We start from the raw sequence: 16,854 nt of genomic DNA, 5'->3' as shown, positions 1-16,854 counted from the left end.
TGTTACTATGCGAACATGGGACACTGGGCGCTAGGAAATCTTGAGATAATGCAACTGCTCTTATAAGTACAGGGTTATTACAAATGATTGAAGCGATTTCACAGCTCTACAATAACTTTATTATTTGAGATATTTTCACAATGCTTTGCACACACATACAAAAACTCAAAAAGTTTTTTTAGGCATTCACAAATGTTCGATATGTGCCCCTTTAGTGATTCGGCAGACATCAAGCCGATAATCAAGTTCCTCCCACACTCGGCGCAGCATGTCCCCATCAATGAGTTCGAAAGCATCGTTGATGCGGGCTCGCAGTTCTGGCACGTTTCTTGGTAGAGGAGGTTTAAACACTTCACCATTAAGAAAAAATGTTGCTTTATCACTGGAAACAAGTTTCGCACTGAACGCATCCTCTTACATGAGCTGTTGCAACCGCGCCGAAAATTCAAAGCGTTTGACTTTGTCATCGGGTGTCAGGGCTTGTAGGAATTGTAAACGGTAAGGCTTCTGCTTTATCCTTTTCCGTAAGATTTTCCAAACCGTCGGCTGTGGTACGTTTAGCTCCCTGCTTGCTTTATTCGTCGACTTCTGCGGGCTACGCGTGAAACTTGCCCGCACGCGTTCAACCGTTTCTTCGCTCACTGCAGGCCGACCCGTTGATTTCCCCTTACAGACGCATCCAGAAGCTTTAAACTGCGCATACCATCGCCGAATGGAGTTAGCAGTTGGTGGATCTTTGTTGAACTTCGTCCTGAAGTGTCGTTGCACTGTTATGACTGACCGATGTGAGTGCATTTCAAGCACGACATACGCTTTCTCGGCTCCTGTCGCCATTTTGTCTCACTGCACTCTCGAGCGCTCTGGCAGCAGAAACCTGAAGTGCGGCTTCAGCCGAACAAAACTTTATGAGTTTTTCTACGTATCTGTAGTGTGTCGTGACCATATGTCAATGAATGGAGCTACAGTTAATTTATGAATTCGCTTCAATCATTTGTAATAGCCCTGTAGTTACGCGTATTTTCTCATGCACAATGGCTCGTTCTCTGTTAGTTCTCATACACTGACAGGCTGAACTAGGTCCATCTGAAAAACTGAAAAACTGAGTATTCAAAAGTCCTAGTTACATTTCACTCATTTCGTACGTCCAAACCACGTTTTCCCGCATTTTCTGTGGTGGACAGTTCTCCTGTTCATTAACAAGGAATAGTTCTGCATCAGTTTTATAAAAATTTCCTGGCCCAGTTTCTTCCGTCCTGTACATGATGGATTATGCGTACTGCAATAAGAAACAGGCATGATGTACTAAACTTGGCCTCCTTCGCTCATGTTTTGCTCATATCAGGTGGTCTGAAACCGACGCTCTCAGAGTTTTCTTTTTAATAAAAGAAGGATATGTAAGTCTGTAACTTGCCAACAACAAAAACTGCCGGTAGATCACCAATCACTTCTGTTTTAAGTAGACTCTGGAGCATGAACACCATTCGTAAACCAGGCACCACACATCCGAATTAAAACCAGTGGCCGACAGACTACCTCCTGCGGCGTCAGATCAACCATACGTCTCATCTACAAGATAATTCAGATCTATCCGCTCTCACAAAACTATATCTTCAACATGAAGACAGAAAATTGGTGAATTTTAATTTCTGCATAGGCTAAACAGTTTTTACACACACAAAAAAGATGCACCATGAACGAATTATCCGAATGGGACAGAAATCGGTAGATGTGGTGTACGTGTACTCTCAAACAAATGATTACAATTTAAGAAAAACTGGACGATTTACTCAAGAGAAAGAGCTCCGCAAATTGAGCAAGTCATAACGTGTTGGTCCACCTCTTGCCCTTATGTAAGTAGTTACTCTATTTGGCATTGATTGACGCAGTTGTTGGATCCCCACCTGAGAGATATCGTGCCAAATACTATTATTTGGTGTGTTAGAACACAGAAATACCGAGATGGTTTGAGGGTCTGACCGACAATGCTCCAAACGTTCGCAATTTGTGTTACTGGGCAAGGAGGGTTTGACAACCACGACGACAAGCAATAGAAACCCTCTAAAAACGAGCACGTACAGTCTCGTCCGTAAAAAGCATTTATTTTGTGGTAACCGGTTTCGGTCGGATTTCGACCATCTTCAGACATCACACCATGATGGCAGACGGTGAATAGAGCGGCTGTTATAACATCACGAATGTCAATAGCCGCTCCATTCAACGCCACCTCCTACCATCATGGTATGAGGCCTGAAGATGATCAAAAACTGTCTAGAACCGGTTACCACAAAATAAATGTTTTTGCGGTCGAGACTGCTTGTGCTCATTTTTAAAACACTTTTTGCAGACCGCGGATGACAACCAAAAGGGTTCTGCTATGAAATGAAGTGGCACCGCCTACCATCCCTCACGGCTGTCGGGTCCTTTGGCGGCCAACAGTCTGGCTGGTATCCCACCACATCCTGGCTCTTTAGCCAAGTCTTCGGCGCGGAAACTCATTGACTGGTGCAGATTTGTCTCAGTGATGAGTTCCACTTCGATTTGTGACTCGATTATCAGCGAAGATGTGTCTAGAAACGCTCTGTACTGTGGTGCAATAGCAACCCGACTGTTGCCCGCCATACGGTCCGACAACCATTGGTCTGGGGTGCTATCTTTCTCATGGTAGGACCCCTCTGGTTGTTTCGGTTGTCATTCACTGCACCCTTACAGCACAGCGGTATAACGCCGATATTCTATTCCCTGTTTTGATGACCTTCATAGAAAGCCTTTTTGGGTTTACATTTCAGCATGATGGCGCCCTCCCGCCCACGTCGAGCATTTGGGCTGTCTGTCTCCTAATTTACCAAACCCTATCTTGGCCAGCAACGTTGCCGCATCTCTACCGAATTGAGAAAGTTTGCAGTATTATGGGCATCTCGCGATTTTGAGGCTCTAACGCGTCAACTGGACAGAATTTGGCACGATATCCCTCAGATGGACATCCAACAACAGTATCAATCAGTGCCAAGCCGAACGCGTACTAGCTTAAGGGCTAGAAGTGGACCAACGCGTTACTGACTTGCTCAGTCTGTGAAGGTCTTCCTCTTGAATAAATCATCTAATCGGTCTGAAATTGTAATGATTTGTTTGCCAGTATAAGCACATCACAACTACCGATTTCCGTCCAGTTTGGATAATTCATTCATGGTGCGCCTATTTTTTTTTTTTTTTTGCTTTTGTCTTAGACTGTATTTTTCAAAAGAACCAACTTATTTTACAAGGATATATCATTTTACATGTATGAACACACAATCTTCGAGAAATTTTTATAACTAATTTTGAGGTCGAAGATTTCATTTACCTTTCACTAATGTTAAAGTTCCCATCCAGCGGACGCATGACAGATGACAGTCAAATTCGACCCATACTTCTGCGAGAGTATCTGGAGTTAACTGCATCCACTACTGTCATTAATAAGGCGTGGTATTTCACCCAGAATAATCGGAGTATTTCACAAACCCCCAGAAGAATAATCGCTTACTATTGCTGGCGAATATAGCATTGCGAGATGTGTACACACGTAACGTGTTGACTGAACGCTCAGGCATCTCGTAGTCGAGAAATTCTCTTAAATGGTAGGTTCCAGAAGGAAAATGAAATTTTCGGCGTGTTCTCGCAATTGTGAAAAGAAGCAGATCTAGAAATTATCCAGCCAGATGGTTCCTGAGAAGGGTAGGGCCATTAATCGTTTCTCAGGAAACGGCACCAAATCCATGAAACTCGACTATGATGTTTGGCTCGATGACAGTATTTGGATGCAGTTCTTCCCGTATTCTTAAGCTTTGGAGGTTCAATTTTCCATTAAGCGGGTCGTAGTGTTATCACTGAAGATTATACGTGAAGGGAAACTGTTAGCTTCCATCGTCTTAAATCACTCTGTAGCCCCTGGCCAGCAGAAGCTTAGCAGGTTGACTTTTATCGCAGTCTGCTGCCGCTTGCGCCGCCATTGGCTGCATTCGTTCCCCTTCCGCATCCCACCCACACTTACAGAGCTCATCTTTCGGCAGCGCCGATTCCCACGTACACTGATCCCTAGGCATCTTGACAATCAGCCATTGTCAATTAGCGCCACATGTACCACCCACCACCCTCCCCAGCAACGCTAACGGCATTCCGTCAACTGCGTCCACAAAAGGCACAATTACTAGAAGATTCATTTTCGGTATGTACTCTTCTCCGCCTCCCCGCAGAGCTATGGACAATCTTGACCTGTATACGACGTGTGATACACGGAAGCGTGGGAGTAATTTTGTAGTCCTGTTCCACGGGCGTGGTCGAGTTATTCAGAGAATTAGTGAAACCTATGGTGATGCAGCTTCCAGAAGCCATAGACACTGCTGAGCATTATAACTACAACACTAGAAAGGAAAGTAGGTAACAAAATTTTACTTCAGGAGAAAAACATATAATTAAATTTGCATTGTTTAAGGGTATAGAGGTTGCGAAATTCAGTACGCAGAGCTGCCTGCTCTCGCAGCAGCGACAGTCGAACTGAGCTTGGATGATAGGTGTGGGTAGGTCATTCGGTGGTGATTCAAATCTATACCAGGGTGTATGGCGCATGGTAGCGCCCACACTGCCAGAATTCTACGACAATTTTCCGATGGGTACGACATTTGGAGAACGTGCTGTCCTCACCAATAGTCGAAGTCCGTTTGTGTAGTGATATACATACTGATAGGTCAGGCAACACGTGGGCTTACGTTACCACGTTGAAATATAACGGAGACCTTGAGGATAAACCACAACTATTGACCCTATCGTCAGAAATCTAGCATCTGCCGTCAAAATTAAAGGCTACGTGAACCAGAGGAAATCGTGTTGTGCACCCGATGGTAACCCATTCCACACGTCAGATTCTTCAGATACTGGGGTGCACATCCTTGGCGAATGGCATTTGGCAGCTTTCGTTCTCCTCGGAGCCTCCATACTGCTATCCTCGCCAACAGTCGAATTATTTTTTTGCGCGGTAGATCGTACTGACAGGTCAGGCAACGAGCGGACTTCCGTTATCATGGTGAAATATAAGGCGACCTCGGAAATAGGCCACAGCCATTGACGTTATCGTCAGAAATGTGACTCATGGTGCCAAGATTAAATGCTATGTGAACAAGAGAAAATCATTTTGTGCACCCAGTGGCATCCCACTCCACACGTTAGTGCAGGTTCTGGGCTGCTCATCATTGACGAATGCCAATTGGCCATATTAATTTCCCTTGAAAACGCTGATCACGTTATTGGACGCAGGACCAGGATTAATCTGAAATAACGACAGTGTGCCACCCTGTGTACAGTGTTGTTGTCTGGTGCACCACCGTGGGTACAGCACTGTGTGTGCGTTTCTGTCTGATGTGACGTGGAGGCAAGCCACAACAAAAGTTACAGTACTGACGGTCCGTGGTGCTCCAAACGTTGTCGCAGATTTTGTGCGGATTGCTGCAAACAAGCTCATTTTCCGACTAAAGGTACCTGACGTGGCTGTATGTTCCTGCTGTGCCGAATCAACAATATGTCTGTTTCCTTGGGCACTAATGAGCTAGTTGACGTAGTGGTTGGACACTGGACTCTAGTTCGGGAGCACGACTGTTCTAATCTCCGTCCTCTCCTTGCCCATCCTTCCGTGTTCCGAGCTTGTGCTCTGTCTCTAATGACTTCGTTGTCGAAGGGATGTTAAACCCTAATGTTCCTTCCTTCCTAGTTGAGTGAGGCTGTTGAGATTAAGCTTGGTGGCCTTCCCGAATCCATTGATTCCATACCAGAACGACAGTTGTGGTATGCCCACCAAGGTGAGCAGCAGTATCGCGTTTCGGTCAACGGCTGCCTAGATAGGCCACGATGGGAATTCCGACGTTTCATGGTAGACGTTTCTCTTTTTACACGAGGCGAAACCCGATCGTCTGAGAAACAACCAAAATTCGAATGTGATTTCGAATGAGGAAAATACGTCGTAATCTTTCATTATCTACAGAGTCCGTGCATGTGGTATACTTCTTGCCAATATGACTTGTTTCTTGGCTTCTCCGTGGTATTCCGGTTTTAATTATCAACATTTCACGGTCGCTTTTGCTTGATTCAGAAATATGAGTGTATGCTTAAAAGACAATTGGTGGAACATTCTGTGTCGAGAATCCTGATCCTGTTGGTCCTCTTTCTAGATACTTTGCGGCCTAGCAACTTGGTACGAGGGGCATCCCACAAATAACATACATTAATTTTCTGACAAATTTATTTATTTTCAAACTCTCTTTACAGTCCTACAATATAGTCCCCCTAGTTCTCTATGACTGAATCCCAACGTCTCGGAACCTCTAATATTCCATTTAGAACACCACTTCTGTTCATCTGTCGAATGGTTCGGGTAACGCTGGTAAAAGCTCTTCCAGAGAAAGATAACGATGTTCACGGATAGGTTATTTTCAAGGTTGAAATCTGATGGATTCATGTCCGGGCTGTAGAGAGGATGCCGCAACGCTTCCCATCCGTATTCGCGCAGTTTTTGGGCTACAACATTCCCTATACGCGGGCGAGCATTGGCGTGGAGAATGAGTGGCCCAGCCGCGAACAACTGAGGTCGGGTTGTGTGCACTTCTCTTCGCAGGGTATGCATTAAGTTACGGTAATTCACTGCCGTAACACTTGTTCCACATGCGGCTCTGTCTGTCATGATGATTCCTTGGTGATCGTAAGGAAAGATCGACATCTGCCTGGGCTTTGATTCAGCGCGTCGAAATTCTTTTGGGTGTGGAGAATCTGAAGCTCTCCACTCACTGGACTGTGATTTCATCTCCGGTTCAAAGTATAATCCACGTTTCATTAACAGCGACAATTCGACACAAGAATCCTTGACCTTCACGGTGGAATCGTTGTTTGAACAATGTTGCAATGTGCAGGCGTTTCTGCTTCTCTTCAGCAGTCAAACACCGAGGAACACATCAGGAAATTTTTCTCTTCTTCAAGTCATTTGTCAGAATACGGAGTACTGGTGTTGGGGGAATTCACGTGTTTTCAGAGAGTTCCCCACAAGTCGCACTGCGTTTTTCTTCAAGAACATCTCCACGCGGTTGCTACGGTCGCAGGTTCGAATCCTCCCTCGGGCATGGATGTGTGTGATGTCCTTAGGTTAGTTAGATTTACGTAGTTCTAAGTCTAGGGCACTGATGACCTCAGATGTTAATTCCCATATGCAGATATAGTGTTTGAGGAATGTGTTGGTATAGGCATAGCAGAGTACTGGGATCGGAGAGAAAGTCGGACAGAAGAAGATGGTTAGTGTCAAGTTTGCGGGTAATGAGGAATATGTGGAGGTGTTCAGCATGGAAGAAAAACATGAGGAATTGTGTAAGTTGATAAGGATTCGTCACTTCGCCATTGCCGATCGCATGCCAGGTTGATGAAGGAGTTGGGGCAGGAATAACATTTCTTTAAAAAATTGTGGTTCACCTTACCCAGGTGACAGGAACTTGTTAGGGGCCCTTGCTAGGATTACAGCGATCGGCAGTGTACCTAGGAAAAGGTATTCTCATTTAGATACTGGTCTCCCAGGATAGGATTTATGCGATGGACTGCTTTAATATCCCCTCCCCCCGAAAATAAATAAATTAATTTCACTATTAATTATTGGACAAATACTTCTGTTAATTCTAGAATCAGCAGTAGCAATAATTCAAGCTTATGTTTTCTCAATTTTAAGAACTTTTAAAAAAAACTCGTAAGTCTCTAAAGTCGACGAAAAGCCCATGACAAAGAGAAATGAGTTGGTTTTTACTTAGTTTACGTAAGTAAGAGAATGCTCCTTGTGTGGACGAATTCTCTGAACTCGAAGGTCGGTACCGGTACAGTGCGTTGTTTCTCACCCACAGGCACAGTTATGTTACACGTTACCATGTTACACGCTACAATTCGGATCAACCTAGCAGCAGAGAGCTGCAAAAATCTAGATTTGCAGAGCAAAGATGGAGACTTTTAACAGCTATTTTTATTTGATAGGGTTTTAGAGTTTTTACACAACAGTAATTAGAAGGAATTACTTTTAATCACGCCCTCGTATTAGAACTGCTTACAACGATGACTTACACATTCTTCCACTTGAAATGTTAGACTGTTTCGTTAGAGACCTCTAGCCAATTCATGGCGGAGTGATACAGCAACCAGTGATAAATGTTTCGAAGAGATGAACAGTCCTATCCGTAAAATAGGGTCTACAATTTTTAGATTTTGCCAATAACGAATTTCACCTTGTTTAAGACCTCTTCAGTTTGACCTAGAAAGAAAATACAAATTTTTCTTAAATAATGTCATGACCCCGATTTAGTAAAACCTTGGACTACAAGGGAAGGTACTAAAACCAACTTACTGGCACAACAGGTCAAACACGTAGGCTGCCACCTATGCATATGTCTTAGTAGATTAAAGCCGTCATCAACAGTTTGCAAAAATAAATGAGATATAATAGTCGAAAGTATTCGAAACCCAATAACTGATCTTGCCCATCAAAGACACCAACAAACACAGAAGAAAAAGTATTTTATAACAACTTCCTCATGTAAAATATTGTTGTAGATGGGAAGTCAAGTTTGAAATACGTAAAAGACCTCAGTGGGTAGTTGCCCTTGTCGAGTTTTAAGAGACTACAGGCAGTGTCCTTTTACAATAAAATGAGTCAAAAAATAGCCAAAACGTCATTCAAGGGGAGTAAACTGCTACGTACTAAAAAAATAAAGAGGCAGTAGATAGCCTTGTGGATTATATAGAACAGTCCAAATAACACCAAGAAAGCATTCAGGCTCACAGAAATGCATCACAAAATGTAAACATATAATAAATAAAGTTGTACATGTTCTGGCCGTGCTAATAATATTGAGTATTGGAGTACAAGAGATGTATAGCCAGTGTCCGTCGCTTAGAGCAGATGGCGCCATGGGCAGAGAATTAACAGGCAAATTTAGTGAAGAGTTATAAAAACGAAGAGCGGAAAACTAATGTAATTCCTCTTTAAAAATACACTCCTGGAAATGGAAAAAAGAACACATTGACACCGGTGTGTCAGACCCACCATACTCGCTCCGGACACTGCGAGAGGGCTGTACAAGCAATGATCACACGCACGGCACAGCGGACACACCAGGAACCGCGGTGTTGGCCGTCGAATGGCGCTAGCTGCGCAGCATTTGTGCACCGCCGCCGTCAGTGTCAGCCAGTTTGCCGTGGCATACGGAGCTCCATCGCAGTCTTTAACACTGGTAGCATGCCGCGACAGCGTGGACGTGAACCGTATGTGCAGCTGACGGACTTTGAGCGAGGGCGTATAGTGGGCATGCGGGAGGCCGGGTGGACGTACTGCCGAATTGCTCAACACGTGGGGCGTGAGATCTCCACAGTACATCGATGTTGTCGCCAGTGGTCGGCGGAAGGTGCACGTGCCCGTCGACCTGGGACCGGACCGCAGCGACGCACGGATGCACGCCAAGACCGTAGGATCCTACGCAGTGCCGTAGGGGACCGCACCGCCACTTCCCAGCAAATTAGGGACACTGTTGCTCCTGGGGTATCGGCGAGGACCATTCGCAACCGTCTCCATGAAGCTGGGCTACGGTCCCGCACACCGTTAGGCCGTCTTCCGCTCACGCCCCAACATCGTGCAGCCCGCCTCCAGTGGTGTCGCGACAGGCGTGAATGGAGGGACGAATGGAGACGTGTCGTCTTCAGCGATGAGAGTCGCTTCTGCCTTGGTGCCAATGATGGTCGTATGCGTGTTTGGCGCCGTGCAGGTGAGCGCCACAATCAGGACTGCATACGACCGTGGCACACAGGGCCAACACCCGGCATCATGGTGTGGGGAGCGATCTCCTACACTGGCCGTACACCACTGGTGATCGTCGAGGGGACACTGAATAGTGCACGGTACATCCAAACCGTCATCGAACCCATCGTTCTACCATTCCTAGACCGGCAAGGGAACTTGCTGTTCCAACAGGACAATGCACGTCCGCATGTATCCCGTGCCACCCAACGTGCTCTAGAAGGTGTAAGTCAACTACCCTGGCCAGCAAGATCTCCGGATCTGTCCCCCATTGAGCATGTTTGGGACTGGATGAAGCGTCGTCTCACGCGGTCTGCACGTCCAGCACGAACGCTGGTCCAACTGAGGCGCCAGGTGGAAATGGCATGGCAAGCCGTTCCACAGGACTACATCCAGCATCTCTACGATCGTCTCCATGGAAGAATAGCAGCCTGCATTGCTGCGAAAGGTGGATATACACTGTACTAGTGCCGACATTGTGCATGCTCTGTTGCCTGTGTCTATGTGCCTGTGGTTCTGTCAGTGTGATCATGTGATGTATCTGACCCCAGGAATGTGTCAATAAAGTTTCCCCTTCCTGGGACAATGAATTCACGGTGTTCTTATTTCAATTTCCAGGAGTGTATAAATAATACCTTTGTAGAAATGGATATTAATGGGGCGGACGGAGTAACGATTTAAAAATTAAAATGTAGCACGTATTTACTGCAATAGCGCAGCCGAGTGAAATGTATGAAAGAACCTTGGGAAGTGGTTTTTAGCGTATCAAGCGGAATACATCTATATCACACAACTGCTTCTGCACAAATACAGATTAGGACACAGTTATTGTGGGAACGTGTTCACGGAAACTAGAAGCTCAACAATAATGAGAACTATACTAAAGCTACTGAATTTTAGACTAACTTACAAAATACACTTCTGTAAAGCACATGAAACTAACAAGGGAACCTCCCCTTTACACCCCGTCAGATTTACTGGTAGCCGGTCCAGTGGATAGCCCGCCGAAAACAGAACACAGATAAAGCGTGAAAACAGGAAGAGGCACTAGGGTGCTTTGAAAACAGCTCGCCCACTTGCCTATCCAACTCCGTGACCACTCGCCCCTTTCTTCCGCTCAATGTTGCACTTGTTAAGCTTGGACCGTTCACTGTTTCAATGTTGCTTTTTTCCCACAGTTCAGTACCTCTTCTTCCTGTTTTCATGCTTTATCCGTGTTCAGTTTTTGACGGGCTGTAGACTGGGACCTCTTACCACTAAATCTGAGCGGGATGCAATGGGGATTTTCCCTTGTAAGAATGAAAAACTGGAGAAAAGTATCAAGATAAAGGCATACAAAATGTGGGATTGCAAATAGGCCCGTATGAGCTATACATCACACAATAGAAAGCATAGCTCAAAAGACAAAGTACGAAAGTGTATAAATAACAAACCAGTGGACTTCGGCAAAAAAAACGCTAGTTGAAACCACTCGGAAGACTGATACCCTAGCATACTATTAAAACATACTTGACACATTCAGTAGCCTTCTGTCTGCTTTGCGTACATCTTTAGCTATTTTCGTTTTTTCTAAAAATAGTTTTCCTTGGAAAGTTTTGAACATGGCCGCTTGGTTCAGTGACAGTTTGTAAATTAAAACTGAAACAAATGAGCCATCAGTCACAATTTTTTAGTGTTATTAACCAGATTTCAGCACTTCTAACAGTGCCTGCATCATAATATAGACATTTAAAGTGGTCTGTAACATAATTACAACTTTATGGTAATTTTTTTTTATAAAGAAATTGTAAGTACTGACTAACTATACAAGTCAGACAATACTTAGATGCCACGTATAAAATAAACAACATGCCAGAAGGTCTTTAGTTACAAAATATTTGAAAGGAACGTGTAAAGGCGAGCCTCTAAGGGCTGCTCATACCTGTACAGCCACAGGTTTCAACAGGCCTGGCCTGTTATTTATTTTATACGTGACATGTATTGTTAGTTAGTACTTACAATTTTTTATATAAAAATATTTTTTCCATAAATTTTTAATTATGTTGTAGACCACTTTAAATACGTAAATTCTGGTGAAGGCACTCTTAGAAGTGTTGAAAGCTGGTTAATAAGACTAAAAAATTGTGACCGAGGGCTCATTTGTTTCAATTTTAGTTTTCTTTGCCTTTTTGAGCGTAATGGAGGATGTTTAAATTCTGTAGCGTAGGGGCCGGATGTCCACTGGCCTTAAGATATTGTGTCAACAACGAGTTGTGTTTCACTTGGCCTTGCTTGTTCAACAGATGTTCATAAAACCTGGCTTTAAAAGTCCTGCCAGTCTGGCCAATGTACATAGCTTGACACGCATTACATTAGAACAAGTAAACACTTCAGTTTAGATGTTTATCTCGCCAAAGATGCTGATTATGCATGTACTCGTACTGAATACTGGTACTCGCAGAAAAAGTTACTCGCACGTTCATACCCGGGAAGAGTCTAACCAGATTGCAGGAGAAGTTACAAAGAAAGGAAACAGTACATGATTTATTTTCGGAATCAGGCAAGCTTCTGAAAACGTTAACACGCTTTCTAGACAATTTAGCTTCGCAAGGAGCGTTTAAGCAGTATAGCCATTCTTAACAGCATTGTATCTCATGTTTTCAAGTTCTGCGTTGACGGCTGTTTCACAGAGTGGCAACTCCACAATCCGGGCAATAGGTGACTTAAAGAAGGCAACCTTATGTGGCCGGGAGTGGCAAGAAGACGCAAGAATAATGGAGTAACTATTGGTTGGCTTTTTGACAACGTCCACGTTGATTTTATTATGTATTAAATGTAGCCGCAAATCAAGGTAATTTACTACTGCATCTCGATCCATATTCTCTTGGGTGAACTTCACGGATGTAGCGCATTATATTCGTCAGTCAGCTTAACAGTCTAAGAAACGTTACAATTAGTAGTAGTAGTAGTAGCTTTATTCATCCATAGATCTCCTTTTGCAAGGATATAGGACATGTCAAATTATTTACAAATTTAGATCAATTTAAAATCAGCTAATTCATATACACACATATTTACTGACATGTTAGAGACAATCATTAGATTTACTTCTGGTATACAATACTTTTATTACAAATAACTTATTAAATAATGCAATGCCACAGTGTTCACTTGCGAGGTGCCGGGGCTAGCAGTGTATTTATCACTAAGTTCTACTAGAATCCACATATGTAAATCATGCTCTAAGCCCCCCCTATTCTAACTCCGACTTTTGCTGTTGCACAAGGATAAAAGAAATACGCGAACTGACTCTAATCAACCCTGCTAGTGGAGTAGAAGAGAGTTTGGCACCTGCAATAATTTAATTTGATAAATAAGTTAAATAAACCAAGGTTTCATTAGCATAGTGAGGAATGATAGGGTTGCTCTATCGATTAACAGAATGAAAGTTCTGTCCAAAATAACAATATGATTTATTAAGATTAAACACAGAATAGTAAAAGAAATACAGGAAATATTTATAAAACATCAAATTGGCTAAAATTGGAGATTCATACAAACACTATAAAGGTGAAGTTGTCCCTAACTTAGATCGTGAGGTTTAAGACGAAGTGGTATGTGGAGCCAATTCCTTTCCACTCAAATCTCAAGAGAGACACACAGCTAACCCAACAGTAATTGCTGCTACTCGAAACAGAACGAAGTTAGAAAAGGATGAACAGGCGCGCTCTGCTGAGCTCTGATTGTCACCTAGGAAAATCCCTATCTGCCGGTGCTGCGGACGTACATTACCAAACGGTCTTCTTATCTCCCAGAACACGATCTGGCGTACCGCAGGCGAGGGCTGGTTGCTTCGACATCCTCGACCGAAAGGCGACTGCCGACTCTCAGAGCACCCGTACAGGCCGAACACACAACATTCCCGCCCCCACGACAGTGGCCGTGGTTACGTTCCCATCAGCAACTCGAAAACCGGCGGAAATTCCACTCCATTGCCGGAGCACTACCATTCCACCTATGGAGATTCTTGGCGCCAATTTCTGTGCTGATTTTGCTCCGTCACGGAGCTATGCCCTGAGCAAGCCAATCACGGTTCCTATTTTGCAGAAAGCGCGGGAATTTTCCCGCCACAGCTGCCTGGGTACATAAGTCATACCCACGCCTCGCTGGTAGCCCGCCAGAAAGTGTTTTCGCTAAGCTTCTGCGAAGCAACGGAACCTCCAGCCCAGCCGCCACTTCCGGCTCCCGCGGGCGCGTCTCCTGACAATGTCGGCGTCCGGAAAGTATTCACTCGACCCCCCACACCTGTCGGCCTACCCTTTCAAAGTCAGAAGAGCCCGCCTGTCACTGGACCACCCGGGTGGCGAGAGACGCTGCATGGGAAGTCCGCGTGTGAAGGAATAGCAACGGAACCTCCACCGCATGCAACTAGAGAGGAGAATCGTAAGATAGAAATATGAGAGGGGGCTCATGCCACCTCTCACACTCATATCTCACAATCAGTCACTGTACACACTATTCACACATTGTTTCATAACACTTCACTCACTATGCACACAAACACACACACACACACACACACACACACACACACACACACACACACTGGTGATCTCTGGGCCATTTTCTGTACCGCAACTTTCCATTTGCTATCCTAAAAAACTGAGTCAGCATCCCTCCATAATGAGTGAGATGTTGAGCTCAGAAAGAGAAAGAAGAAAAAAAAAGTGAAGGTGTTATGTGGAATGTTGGATGTTTTATAATCATGTCATTATTATTATTATTTATTTTTACAACATTTTTTAATCAAACCTCTACTCTGTTTTATCTAAGTAATCCTTCAATGTATAAAACGTATTGCATAACAGTTACTTTTTAACTGCCTTTTTAAATAAGTGTACATTTTCAATTTCTTTAATCTCTTTTGGTAATTTATTGTACAGCTTTATTCCTTTGGCAGAAAATGCTGTTTTGAGTTTTTGTTTATTTTTTCTTGGTAAATGTAAATTGATTCTATCTCTTGTTGCATGGTGTGGACAGAGTTGTTTATGCAGTAATAACCAATGTTATTTTTGATGTATACAACTGACTGGTAAATGTATTCACATGGAGCAGTTAAAATCCCCGGTGTTTTGAACAGACATTTACAATGAGCTCGACTAGTAATTTTGGTTCTTATTCTTATGCCTCTTTTCTGGAGTTTGAAAATTGTGTTCTTATTTTGTGCATTTGTTCCCCAAAAATGAATGCCATAGCTAAGAACTGAGTGTATATATGAGTAATATGCAACTAAAATAACAACAATGATATCAACGTAAAGCCGGTAAAACAAGGTGTTAGGACATTCTAGTGATCCCTTATAGGAAAATTAATAATCAAAACGGTTAACAAAAACGTCCACCAATAAACCAGACAAGTAACTGCCCTTACGGAGACCATCACCTTGCCTATTGATATGGTTGTGAAGTGAAAATTAATTATGCAGGAGAGAAATTGCCGCCGTCCGCGGTTCTACGCACTTCAGCCCGGAACCGCGCTGCTGCTTCGGTCGCAGGTTAGAATCCTGCCTCAGGCATGGATGTGTGTGATGCCTTTTGGTTAGTTAGGTTTAAGTAGTTCTAAGTCTAGGGGACTGATGACCTCAGATGTTGAGTCCCATAGTGCTTAGAGCCATTTGAACCATTAGAAGAGAAACCACCTCAATAATTTCCTTTTAAGACCATACGCTTAGCGTTACTTAAATGTTCCTGTACGATGAAAATAGTCTCCTTTAGAGGTACGTTCTGGTACAGATTTTTAATTTCTAATGACAATAGGCAACATCTATATGGAAAGGTCTGGTTTTGGAGCAGAGTAACGTTTACGATTGGCAATAGCAGAACTCTGACCGAAAACAAATTCTTTTTTCAGTATCTGCGAAAGGAATTTCTGGGTAGGCTCTCAAGGGTTTCCCTTACCATTAACTGTAGGAAGAATTGGGAAGTCCTTCTTAATTGTCTTCACCTATGCCCTAAGTGATAGGGTTTTAGGGCTCATAAGCCGTAATTCCGATAGATGAATAGGAGGAATGATGTACAGACAACCATCTAAGCAAGCATTTCGCTCTCTTGTGCAAACCGACTATTGGTCATCCCGCGTAGGAGGGGGGGGGGGGTTGCGTAAAATATCTTCCAATCTTCCAATACGATTCGAGCGTCATCGCTCAGGCCTGAGAAGGCGGCTGCAGTTACGAAGTTATGTGATACCAGAACTGAAGACGAATGCATTTTGTAATGTTGATCCTTTAGTTTCCCTACTTAAATAAATTAGGTATGTGACATTGTCAAGCTGTCAGCGGAAGACAATCGCCGACGCCATTCACTTTTCTTGAACATGCAGCTGTCCAATGCAACAATGATGAAAACGACGCAGGAAGTAATCAATCGCACACGCGTTGCCTCTACGTGAGGATAAGGTAGTAGCGGTGAGTGAGACATTTATGTTTCAAGTGAAAGTTGTGTGTAAACATCCGTAAGTCCAAGTACGTGAAAGATTGGTAGAAATGGGGAATCGTGTTGGATTGTGTGTCAAGTTCGTGGAGTTTGTGTATTGCGGCGAACAGTTCAACGCGTGTGCAAGCAGCGGTGTAAAAAAGGCGGCCACGAAAAGCGATGTCAGAATTGTGGTCGGAAAGTTATCCTGACTGAGAGGGACCGGAAAGGCGTCTGACGGCTTGTGAATGAAGAAGGTAGTGAATGAATATTGCGACGGAAAGTGCATGGATTGGGGGATGGGTTGTTTGGGGAAGGTGACCAGACAGCAAGGTCATCGGTCTCATCGGAATGGGGAAATACGGGGAAGGAAGTCGGCCGTGCCCTTTCAAAGGAACCATCCCGGCACTGCCTGGAGCGATTTAGGGAAATCACAGGAAACCCAAAGTCAGGAAGGCCAGACGCGGGATTGAACCATCGTCCTCTCGACAGCGAGTCCAGTGTGCTAAACACTGCGCCACCTCGATGACATCGCAAGAGGCCATTGCTCACTCAGATACATAAAGA

Source organism: Schistocerca nitens, chromosome 6, assembly GCF_023898315.1.
Source record: "Schistocerca nitens isolate TAMUIC-IGC-003100 chromosome 6, iqSchNite1.1, whole genome shotgun sequence".
Lineage (NCBI taxonomy): Eukaryota > Metazoa > Arthropoda > Insecta > Orthoptera > Acrididae > Schistocerca > Schistocerca nitens.
The sequence above is the reverse complement of the archived record's forward strand: the minus strand, read 5'-3'. Positions refer to the sequence as shown.